This window comes from Pleurodeles waltl, chromosome 3_1 (assembly GCF_031143425.1).
Source record: "Pleurodeles waltl isolate 20211129_DDA chromosome 3_1, aPleWal1.hap1.20221129, whole genome shotgun sequence".
NCBI lineage: Eukaryota > Metazoa > Chordata > Amphibia > Caudata > Salamandridae > Pleurodeles > Pleurodeles waltl.
The window spans coordinates 1,660,235,051-1,660,247,801 of record NC_090440.1 but is presented as its reverse complement, the minus strand read 5'-3'; positions in this window follow the sequence as shown (position 1 = coordinate 1,660,247,801).

Below are 12,751 nucleotides of genomic sequence, written 5' to 3'. Positions count from 1 at the left end.
TAGAAAGTAGAGGGAGTGACCTGACTGCAACTCCTAGGAGGCTGTGGCTGCAATTCCAACCACCAGCCCAGTGATCACTTGCCCATATACTCCTGTTTTTTAACTCTCAATTGAAGTATACCCAACTGTGAGGATACCATTTGTCAAGTGTGAGAAGTGGAAGGAGTGACCTAACTGCAACTCACAGTAGGCCCTGTGTCTTTAATTCCAACCACCAGCCCAGAGGTCACTTGCTCATATAACCCTGTTTGTTAACTATAAATTGAAGTGCACCCAGCTGTGAGGATACCATTTGTCAAGTGTGAGAAGTGGAAGGAGTGCCCTAACTGCAACTCCCAGTAGGCCCTGTGTCTTTAATTCCAACCACCAGCCCAGAGGTCACTTGCCCATTTACCCCTGTTTCTTAACTCTCAATTGAAGTGTATTCACCTATGAGGATATCATTTGTGAAGTGTGGGGAGTAGAGGGAGTGACCTGACTGCAACTTCCAGAAGGCCCGGTGTCTGTAATTTCAACCACCAGCCCAGTGGTCACTTGCCCATATATCCCTGTTTGTTAACTCTCAGTTGAAGTGTACTCAGCTGGGAGGGTACCATTTGTCAAGTGTGGGAAGTAGAGTGATTGGCCTGACTGCATCTCCCAGGAGGGCTGCTGTCTGTAATTCCAACCACAAGCCCAGTGGTCACTTGCCCAAATACCCCTGTTTGCTAACTCTCATTTGAAGTTTACTCAACTAGGAGTGAGTAATCTACACATCATGCTCAGAGACTTGTCTGTCTACCTAGCTCCATCTTGACCTGCTATTCCAAAATTAAACTACCGAGGACAGGAATGACATCTTACCAAGTGTGTACACCAAGCATTCCTAAGGCCTCTTACTACACCCCTGGGTTTAAATCGGCGGCAAACACATGATGCCTGCCGTTACATATACAACAAAGTTCTGTGTTTGCCTCTATCTCACTCAACTAGGTCTCCAAATAGTCAAAGAATATGTTGACTCTCCATTGTTGTGGCTTCAGTGTTGGTAAGTTATCATTTTCATTCCATCATCCAAAGTGCAACCTATGTGCACATCTCATAAGCTGCTTGAGTCAAACAGTTTAGGCAAGCTTCACACGTAATGTCAATTACTTCAGTATCATGGTAACATGACACAATAGGCTAACCTACAAATTAAGAATGCCCAATGTGTCTACTTACTGTAGAACAAAACCTTTGAAGGTAGATGTCACACTTCAACCAGTAACAATGTACTTCCATCATCAATAGATTGAGCTGCCACTGGGCACACCAAGGCAACAGAACAGACACCCACAACACCCCTGGATGAAGCCCTCAGTGATGATGACACTCCTGTGCTTGTGGATGTGGAGTACAGTTCTGGCCCATCCAGGAAACCTGATCAGATTGCAACAGTGAGTATCACTGTGACCACAACCACACTTCCCAGCCCTGTTGCATCAACATCCCGGGCAACAATGCACCTCCAACCTGTATCCCTAGCACAGTTTCTACCACCTTCTGCCCCTCCCCATTCTGGATCCTGAGGTGCAACTCAACACTCCTGACACTGAGGCCCTCATTCTGACCTTGGCGGTCTTTTCGCAAGACCGCCGAGTTACCGCCGCGGTGAAGACCGCCGACCGCGGTGTTATGCCGCTGTGCGCATTCTGACCGCTGGGAGCGTTCCGCCGGAAAACCGCCAGCAGCCACACTGGCGGTCGGCGGGAAAGTGGAGACTGGTCAACCTCCACCGCCACGCCAGCAGAACACCGCCCACAGAATTACGACCCACATTTCTGTGTGGCGGTCTTCTGTTGGCGGTCTTCTGTTGGCGGTCACCTCCCCATGGCTCCTGTCACCTCCCGGAGGACCAACGCACAAGGTAAGTTGATCATCCGTGAGGGGAGGGGGTGGGGGGGTGTTGTGTGATGTGTGCGTGCATGGGGGTGTGCGTGGGAGTGTGCAGAGGGGGTGTGTGAGTGCGTGCATGCGGGCGGGGAGTGCTGCTGTGCCTATGGGCAATGTGTGTAGTTCGGCGGGTGCGCATGTCGGCATGTATGTGTGCGGGTATGTGTCCCCGTTGTGTATGTGTGTGTGTAGGGGGTGTGTATATGTGCATGTAGGGGGTGTGTGCATGTCGGGGTGCGTGTATGTGCATGTCGGGGTGGGGGTGGGGAGGGGGTTCGTACCACCTCTGGGGGGTGGCAGGGGGGTGGAGGGTGTGGGGGGAGGACTCGGGGGGGCAGTGGGGGGTGGGGGAGACCCCTATCAGTGCCAGGGAAGGAATTCCCTGGCCCCGATAGTGCCTACCGCCATGGTTCGCATGGCGGTTCCGGACCGCCAGAAACCGCGGCGGTAAGCAGGGTCATGATACCGTTGGCGGTCTTGGGTCGACCGCCGGACCGGAGTGCGCAGACTCCAGCCCGTCGGTCATGACCGCCGTGGCTGTCGGAGTGGGGAAGTGGCGGTCGGTCGCGGCGGTGACCGCCGCGGTCAGAATGCCATTTTTAATACCGCCGGTCTGTTCGCGGTCCGACCGCCGTCTCTCCGCCGACCGCCAAGGTCAGAATGAGGGCCTGAGTGTCCAGGACCAATTGGAGAGGGCACCCTGTGCCAAGGGCACAGTCTCATGGAGACAGGGTGCGTGGCAGGGATGCTGTGGGACAGTTGAGTGAGGCCACTGGGGCTGCTGTCGACCAGGACACTATCAGTCACATCTTGGGGGTCTATCAGGAATCCCACGGCATGATGGGCCAGGTGTTGACTGAACTCTGGGAAATGAAGGAGCTTCAGAGGGTCATGAATGAAAAAGTGGATTCCCATAACAACGAAATAGGCACCCTAACAGGGGTGCTGAGGGAGATCAACACCACCCTGAGCAGATCTTTCGCCCCACCATCTAGCCTTTCCTGTGTGACAACTACATCATGCCAAAGTACATCTGTGGTAGCCAAAGGAAGGGAGGCCCTGCCAGAGGCACAACCACTCACAGTCACCCCTTCCTCTGCAGCAGCTGATCCCCCTCACAAGCATGGACGTCCAGCATTAAAACTCTTGCTTAAAGTCCTGCTTTGTGTGTCCCACATACACTCTGTGGACTGATCCTGAACCACATACCATTTCCAATGGGAGGAATACTTGGGGCTTCAGACTTTTAATTGTGTGGCATCTACTGCAATGATTTCATTCACCATGACTGACCCCCATCACTTTACATTTTTGTTAATTTCTGCCACAAATATTTTCTCAAAGTATTAACATTGCAATTAATTCACCCACCTCAAACTGATTGTCTGCTGTCTTTAATTTCACATTTATCCATGTAGATATGTCAGACCATGTGAACCATATGATGATGATCCAAAGTACTTGTGCAAGCAGGGATGTGTTGCATGTACACAGAGTGCAGCTCAGAAATACAACCATTCCACAAAAACACATACATGCAAGTCACTTGTCAAAGAAGAAATGCTATTACATTGGTCAGCGCATAGGCTGTCAATATGTCTGAAACATAGCAAATCATACATGATTGAATTGTACTGGGTAAATCATAAAATTTACAGGTGCAGACCTCCAGACCATGTGAGAAAGGGATTTATCAGACATTGTCCTGTAGAATAGGCAAACAGTAAAGCGGTTGATGTCATCAGCTGGAGTCATATCGCCTACCACACAAAAGTACTCTAACATCATATCATGCAAGACTTAGACAGATGGCGGGACAGCAGTTTCTGATCACAGGGTCATTACAAATCAATGCTTTGGCATCTGGTGGTATGACACAAAAAATGTCAGTGATGAGGTACAGACCCTTTGGTCTACAGTGATGAAACACATCAACCACTACATACAGATCATACAAAAGGAGTGTTTAGCCAATATGAAGGGAAACACGATTTTGACCTATGACTACGGATTTTCTGACCACATGATGACACACATGATGCATCAGGGCCACCACATGACAAGGAATAAGTCCAATGGTGCCTTTTAAACTTCCATCCTATCACTGTGCAAGCTGTCTTGACACAGGTCTTCTAAACCCAAAGTCTGTGACCTATGTTCCCTGGAACAATCCATGTCCATTTTGTATGTCCCAACAGCATCACATACCTGCCAATGTCCCAACTCTGAAATGCCCACAAGAAGATATCATGGTGAAGGTACCTGAACAAAGAACAAAACAAGGAATATAGGTATGAAACCATACATGACACAAGTCACAAAGCAAACATCTGGAGAACAAAGTACTTCACAATAGATCTAACACAAACAAAGAACATCATCAAGATATGGATGTGTCAAAGGCTATCTCATAAAACACCCTTTGGCTGATTTTGCCTGAGCATCAGCTCCCTAACTATTTCCAAGAATTTATTACACACATTATCACAACTACAGTTCATTGTACAGTGAAAGTCATGACTTCACATTCTTACACTCATGAGAAGAAGCTGTCGATGAGATCTTGTCACAAATCAACCCCTTAGCATTTCAGAATTCTCAGCTGGTGTCTCCACAGACTCATCCTCCTCCGGGATGTAAGGGATATTCCTCTGCAGGGCCATGTTATACAGTTATCTGACACACTTTGCCAGGTGAGTAGACGGGGGATCCACCAGTCCTGTCCAGACAGCAAAATCTGGCCTTCAGTTCCCCAAAATCCCACTTCACTGCCTGCTGTGTTCTTTTATGGGCCTCATTAAAGAAGACTTCCCCCGTGTGGTTGGATTCCTCAGCGACATCAATAACCAAGGGCGGTTTGGATATGCTGAGTTTCCTGTTTAGGAATGAGACATAATTGCAGCAATGAGTCACTCTCTTCATGATTGTAGCATCTGCAATTGATCACACAAAATCAGGCCAGATGTGACTTACCAACCAGCCATGCCCTCTCTGGTTGCAGTTGTGACATCAGCTGGGGTATGGTGTTGTTCTGCATTACAAAGGTATCATGGGCTGACCCAGGCAATCGGGCACATATGTTTGAGAAGTAGAGATCTGACAAGCAGACAACTTGCACATTGATAGAATGGAAGGTTTTCCTGTTGTGATAGACTTGTTCAGTGGCCTGCAGTGGCACCAAGGCAACACATGTGCCATCAATGGCTCCCACCACATGTGGCAGGCGAGTAAAGCCATAAAAGTCAGCCTTCACAATGGCTAAATCCTCGCGTCAGGGGAAACTGACATGACTGGCAATGTGTTTCATTATTGCTGATAGGACATCTCTTAACAAAAGACTGACCATAGGCTGGGACATACCATCAGATAACGCCACTGTATATTGGAAGGACCCTGTGATCAGGAAGTGCAATATTGCCATGAATTGAACTATGGGTGGTATGCAGGTTGGATTACTGTTTTCAGGAATCAGATCTGGTTCCAACTGACTATATAAATCCACAATTGTTTGCCTATTCAGATGGTACTGTTTTATGATGTGATGTTCTTCCATGGCTTGAAGGTCCTGCAATGGATGGTACACTGGAGGTTGTTGCCTCTCCCAGGGTCCCTATGTATGAAAATACATGAGTTGGAGCATTAGTCACTGTGTCCACAACAACATACATGATGTATAGCATGAAAATCATGTGACAATTTCTGATTGGAAATACATTACACTCAGTACACATCACAGCTGACAACTACACAAGGGTTGAATGTGACCCCCATGGTTGTCAACACGTGTCCATAACATGGATTTGGGCAACACCCAACTATCTGGTCCTCAAATGCCCCTCAAAATTTAGCAGTCTGTTCTGACCGCCAAAAATACTGCCAGCGGCGGTGGACAGTGCACTGATATCATATGCCACCTGTGCCCAGCAACACACTGCACTCGTGATAGTGTAGTATGACCTACAAAACATGGCTGCTTTGGAATGTTTGTGATGATCCGACACATATATTGGTATTATTATGTGTTTAACAGGGTCCAATACTGTATTTCCAACCATCAAAATGGTGAATGCCTGACCGCCATCACTGGATATTAGGAACTGTCCACGGCCGCCAGCAGAAGTTGACCATGCTGTGGGCGGTTCCAACCAAGGCAGACACAACCATGGGCTAACGTTGTTGCCTGTGGCAGTTGCGGGCCAATGGCTGTGGCTATTGGTGGTGATGACCGGGTAAGTAGCATGCAAGTACACCGCATTTTGAAAATTAACTCACTTGACTCCTGACACTGCTGCCATCAATACCTCCACCACTTCAGCTGCTGTGTGCTGCCTCTGGGAGCAATAATGCCAGATCAAGCAGGTGAAAGGAGCCCTACCTTTTCTCCTGAGGAGCTGGAGAGGCTTGCTGAGGAGGTTCTTCCCCTGTATGGTCAGCTCTATTGCTCACCAGAGGAGCAGGTAAGAACCTCATTGGCATATTTGACTCTGCACAACACCATACTTTCCTTCCTCATAGGCTACATTGTGCCCCTGTGTGCCAGTTAGACTTTTTGGGTGTCTGTTGTCACATTTTGTGTGCCCTACATGGGATGTACAGTGTGCTGGTATTGTAGAATAGTACCTATGTATTTCAGATCAACATTGTGTTGTGTAATGTGTGATAAGGCCTAGATCATCCTTGTTGTAGGAGGCTGGCCTGGCTTGTAGTGGGTACCAAGGGGTACTTGCACTCTGTACCAGGTCCAGTTATCCCTTTTTAGTGTAGAAGAGGTGTCTAGCAGCTTAGGATGATAGAAAAGATAGCTAGCAGAGCAGCTTAGGCTGAACTAGGAGACATGCAAAGCTCCTCCTATACCACTGGTGTCATATGCACAATATCATAAGAAAACACAATACACAGATATACTAAAAATAAAGGTACTTTATTTTTATGACAATATGCCAAAAGTATCTCAGTGAGTACCCTCAGTATGAGGATGCCAAATATACATAAGATATATGTACACAATTCCAAAAATATGCAGTAATAGCAAAAGGAAGTAATGCAAGCAGTGTAAAATTACAATGTATTGCAATAGGAGCACATAGGTACAGGGGCAACACAAACCATATACTCCAAAAGTGGAATGCGAAAAACGTATGGACCCCAAACCTATGTGAGCTTGTAGAGGGTCGCTGGGACTGTAAGAAAACAGTGAGGGTTAGAAAAATAGCCCACCCCAAGACCCTGAAAAGTAGGTGTAAAGTGCACCTATATTCCCCAGAGAGCACAGAAGTTGTGATAGGGAAATTCTGCAAGAAAGAACAACACCAGCAATGCAACCAAAGTGGATTTCCGGACGAGAGTACCTGTGGAACAAGGGGACCAAGTCCAAGAGTCACGACAAAGTCGAGATTGGGCAGATGCCCAGGAACTGCCAGCTGAGGGTGCAAAGAAGCTGCCACCGGATGGTAGAAGCTGTGGATTCTGCAAGAACGAAGAGGGCTAGAAACTTCCCCTTTGGAGGATGGATGTCCACAGTCTTGTAGAAGCTTGCAGAGGTGCTCCCACGCAGAAAGACCGCAAACAAGCCTTGCTAGCTGCAAGGGTCGCGGTTAGGGTTTTTGGATGCTGCTGTGGTCCAGGAGGGACCAGATGTCGCCAATTGAGTGAGGAGCCAAAGGGGGCGCCCAGCAAGATAGGGAGCCCTCACAGAAAGCAGGCAGCACCCGGAGAAGTGCCGGAACAGGCACTACGAAGAGGAGTGAACCGGAGCTCACCCGAAGTCACAAAAGAAGATCCCACGACGCCGGAGGACAACTCGGGAGGTTGTGCACTGCAGGTTAGAGTGTCGGGGACCCAGGCTTGGCTGTGCACAAAGGAAATCCTGGAAGAGTGCTCAGGAGCCAGAGCAGCTGCAAATCACGCGGTACCCAGCAATGCAGTCTAGCGTGGGGAGGCAAGGACTTACCTCCACCAAACTTGGACTGAAGAGTCACTGGACTGTGGGAGTCACTTGGACAGAGTTGCTGAGTTCCAGAGACCACGCTCGTTGTGCTGAGAGGGGACCCAGAGGAACGGTGATGCAGTCTTTTGTTGCCTGCGGTTGCAGGGGGAAGATTCCGTCGACCCACGGGAGATTTCTTCGGAGCTTCTAGAGCAGAGAGGAGGCAGACTACCCCCACAGCATGCACCACCAGGAAAACAGTTGAGAAGGCGGCAGGATCAGCAATACAAGGTTGCAGTAGTCATCTTTGCTACTTTGTTGCGGTTTTGCAGGAGTCCTGAGCAGTCAGCGGTCAATTCCGTGGCAGAAGGTGAAGCGAGAGATGCAGAGGAACTCTGATGAGCTCTTGCATTCGTTATCTAAAGAATTCTCCAAAGCAGAGACCCTAAATAGCCAGAAAAGGTGGCTACTTAGGAAGGAGGATAGGCTAGCAACACAGGTAAGAGCCTATCAGGAGGAGTTTCTGACGTCACCTGCTGGCACTGGCCACTCAGAGCAGTCCAGTGTGCCAGCAGCACCTCTGTTTCCAAGATGGCAGAGGTCTGGAGCACACTGGAGGAGCTCTGGGCACCTCCCCTGGGAGGTGCAGGTCAGGGGAGTGGTCACTCCCCTTTCCTTTGTCCAGTTTCGCACCAGAGCAGGGCTGGGGGATCCCTGAATCAGTGTAGACTGGCTTATGCAGAGATGGGCACCATCTGTGCCCATCAAAGCATTTCCAGAGGCTGGGGGAGGCTACTCCTCCCCAGTCCTGACACCTCTTTCCAAAGGGAGAGGGTGTAACACCCTCTCTCTGAGGAAGTCCTTTTTTCTGCCTTCCTGGGCCAAGCCTGGCTGGACCCCAGGAGGGCAGAAACCTGTCTGAGGGGTTGGCAGCAGCTGCAGTGAAACCCCAGGAAAGGCAGTACCCGGGTCTGTGCTAGAGACCCGGGGGATCATGGAATTGTCTCCCCAATGCCAGGATGGCATTGGGGTGACTATTCCATGATCTTAGACATGTTACATGGCCATGTTCGGAGTTACCATTGTGACGCTATACATAGGTAGTGATCTATGTATAGTGCACGCGTGTAATGGTGTCCCCGCACTCACAAAGTCTGGGGAATTTGCCCTGAACGATGTGGGGGCACCTTGGCTAGTGCCAGGGTGCCCACACACTAAGGGGGTCATTCTGACCTCGGCGGTAAAAGGCCCTTACCGCCGGTCAGAAGACCGCCATAACACCGCCGCGGCCGCGGTTAACCGCCACGGTCATTCTGACCCACAACGGTCAAACCTCCAAAATTCCGTCCTCCACTGCAGGCCGCCACATCAGCGGGCAGCGATAAACTGGAGATGACCAAACCTCCACCGTCACGCCAACAGAAATACGCCCATGCCATTACGACCCACGAATCCACACGGCGGTCATTCAAACGCGGTATTCCATTGGCGGTACACACCGCCGCGGTCAGAATACACACACATCACCAAAACACAGCCACATTGGACAATTTGAAATACACACACCTGATACACATACACACACCACTCCCACACAATCAACCAACTATAAAACACACACCCACATCACCCACAAACCCCTGCGACCAGAATTACTGAGAGAAGGAGAGAGAGACACAGCAGACAATCCAAAGCAAGACACACTGAGGCACACTACACCATCACACACACCACATAGTAGCACAAAGCACCACTCACCAACATACTTATCATCACATACACCACCCCACACCACACCCACACCACCCCATGGCACCCCAAAGGCACCCACGCTTTTCGGACCAAGAACTCCGGGTCATGGTGGAGGAAATCCTAAGAGTGGAACCCCAGCTCTTCGGCTCGCAGGTGCAGCACACCAGTATAGCTAGGAAGGCGGAGCTATGGCAGCGGATCGTGGACAGGGTCAACGCGGTGGGACAGCATCCCAGGAATAGGGAGGACATACGCAAAAGATGGAACGACCTACGGGGGAAGGTCCGATCGATGGTCTCCAGGCACAACATCGCGGTCCAGAAGACTGGCGGCGGACCCCCACCCACCCCTCCCGAATTCACATCGTGGGAGCAAGACGTCTTGAACATCCTGCATCCTAAGGGCCTCGCAGGAGTAGCCGGATGAATGGACTCTGGTAAGTCCAATCTCAACTACAATATCCCCCCCACCCCACCAGCATGCCAACCCACACCCCCACCCTCACCCCCAACCCCCCAGCACACATCCTCCCTGACAATGTCTCACCAGCACAACCTACCCATCCCAACACCAACTCCTGCATGCCAACACAAATCATGGGCACCCATCACCTAAGCATGACCACTGCACTAACCCCCCCCCCCTAACTACCCTCACAACACCTCCCTCAAGGGAATGCCTGCACTGGGGGACAAGGGCACCCATAACACGCACGCTATTGCACACACAGAAACAATAACCAAACTCTCTTACCCCATGCAGGACCCGACCGACAACACACCAGCCAGGAGGGTCCAGAAGTGTCCATCCCACCCCCGGAACAGGCCCACACTGAGGATAGCAGCTCTGTCGACAGTGAACCTGATGACCAGCCCGGACCATCGGGGACCTCTGGGCAGTCGGTTCCCCTCAGGCAGCCACAGGCCACACCAGACCCGACCCCCTCTGCCAACACCAGCACAGCTCCCACCCAGCGGGCCCATGCCTCTGTCTCTAGGACAGCTCAATCAGCGGTGTGTCCGCCACTACAGGGCACCCAGGCTAACCCAACACCCCAAAAACAACAGGGACCTGGGGGCAGTGGTAGCGGGCACACCGGCCAGGGGACAGAGGCCGGGGGAAACCGGGCAGCTCGGAGGGCTGCTGTGCGACAGGGGGGGGAGGAGAGGCCCAGGGAACACACTCTCCAAGAGGCCCTCACCACCATCATGGGGGCATACCACCACTCCCAAGAAACGATGGCGACGGTACTGGCCAGGTTCACTGAGATCCAGGCACAGCAGGAAGAACGCTACATGGGGTTCAGGGAGGAGCTGAGAATCATTGGGACCGCAATGGGGACCATCGTCCTGGCCCTCCACAGGATAGAGGACGCGTTGCGGGACCATGGTGCACCACACAGGGCCCCTGTCACTAGGCCGGACCAGGAACAGCCTACCACCTCCGCCGGCGCTAGTGGACAGGAGGTCCCAACACCTCGACAGCCCCCCAGAACCCCACCTCCTGCTGAAGAACAACCACCCCGTAAGAGGAGCCTGAGACCAAAAAAAAAGACAGAGTAGGATGTCAAGACCCCCGCCAGCAGGACATACCCCCTCAAGTCTTCCCACTGTCCCACATTGCCACCCTGTCCAACCATGAACTGCCTATGCTCCATCCTTCCACAGGCAAAAGAACAATGCACCTGTGAGACTGAGAACTGGACTCTGCCATGGATATTCCTCCACCCCCACCCATCACCCTTAGAATCACATGTACCGATATCTAGCACTGTAAATAAATCAAATTTTGCACACAAATCTGTTTTGAGTCATGCTGTATTATTAACAAATGTATTACATATTACTGTTCAATTTCTGTTCTGTCAATTAGTCATGACACCATACCAATGTCAATACGCTGTATTTCATGTGCGAACCAAGCAGAAGTCAGGTACTGAGTCAGACAGCACTGAGAAGGGAAGGGAAAGGCAAAAATTAATGAAAAACATCTGTGGGGAACTACAGAAAGTACAGATGCAGGAGGCTATAAGCAATTGTGAAATGGCGTGGGTGATTCTTACCTGGGTGTTACTGGAAATACTGTTGTATCACTCTGTCCCTATTGTCTGTGTCGTCCTCAGAGTCTTCCTCCTCTTCACTCTCCACAGGCTCCACGGCTTCTACAACACCACCATCTGGACCATCCTCCTGCAGGAAAGGCACCTGGCGTCGCAAAGCCAGGTTGTGAAGCATACAGCACGCCACGATGATATGACACACCTTCTTTGGTGAGTACATTAGGGATCCACCAGTCATATGCAGGCACCTAAACCTGGCCTTCAGGAGGCCAAAGGTTCGCTCAATCACCCTCCTAGTACGCCCATGGGCCTCATTGTACCGTTCCTCTGCCCTGGTCCTGGGATTCCTCACTGGGGTCAGTAGCCACGGCAGGTTGGGGTAACCAGAGTCACCTATTAGCCACACACGCTGTCTCTGTAGCTGTTCCATCACATAGGGAATGCTGCTATTTCGCATCACATACGCGTCATGCACTGACCCTGGGAACTTGGCATTTACATGGGAGATGTACTGGTCAGCCAATCAGACCACCTGGATATTCATTGAATGGTAATTCTTCCTGTTCCTGTACACCTGTTCATCGTCATTTGGGGGGACTAAAGCCACATGGGTCCCATCAATTGCACCAATGATGTTGGGGATGTGTCCAAGGGCATAGAAATCAGCTTTCACTGTAGGCAAATCACCCTCCTCTGGGAAAATGATGTAGCTCCGCATGAGTTTCATCAGGGCAGACAACACTCTGGATAAGATCTTGGAAAACATAGGCTGAGACATCCCAGATGACATGGCCACTGTTGTCTGGAATGAGCCAGTTGCAAAGAAATGGAGGACAGACAGAACCTGTATAGAGGGGGAATTCCTGTGGGTTGGCGGATGGGGGACATCAGGGCTGGCTCCAGCTGGGCACACAGTTCATGGATGGAGGCTCGGTCAAGTCGGTATCGTAGTATTATATGGCGTTCTTCCATTGTCGACAGGTCCACCAGCGGCCGGTACACGCGAGGATTCCTCCTTCTCATCGCTAGTCCCAGCGGACGGTGCCTAGGAAGGAGAATATGGAGTACAGAGTCAATCCACTCACAGGTACGTACAACAC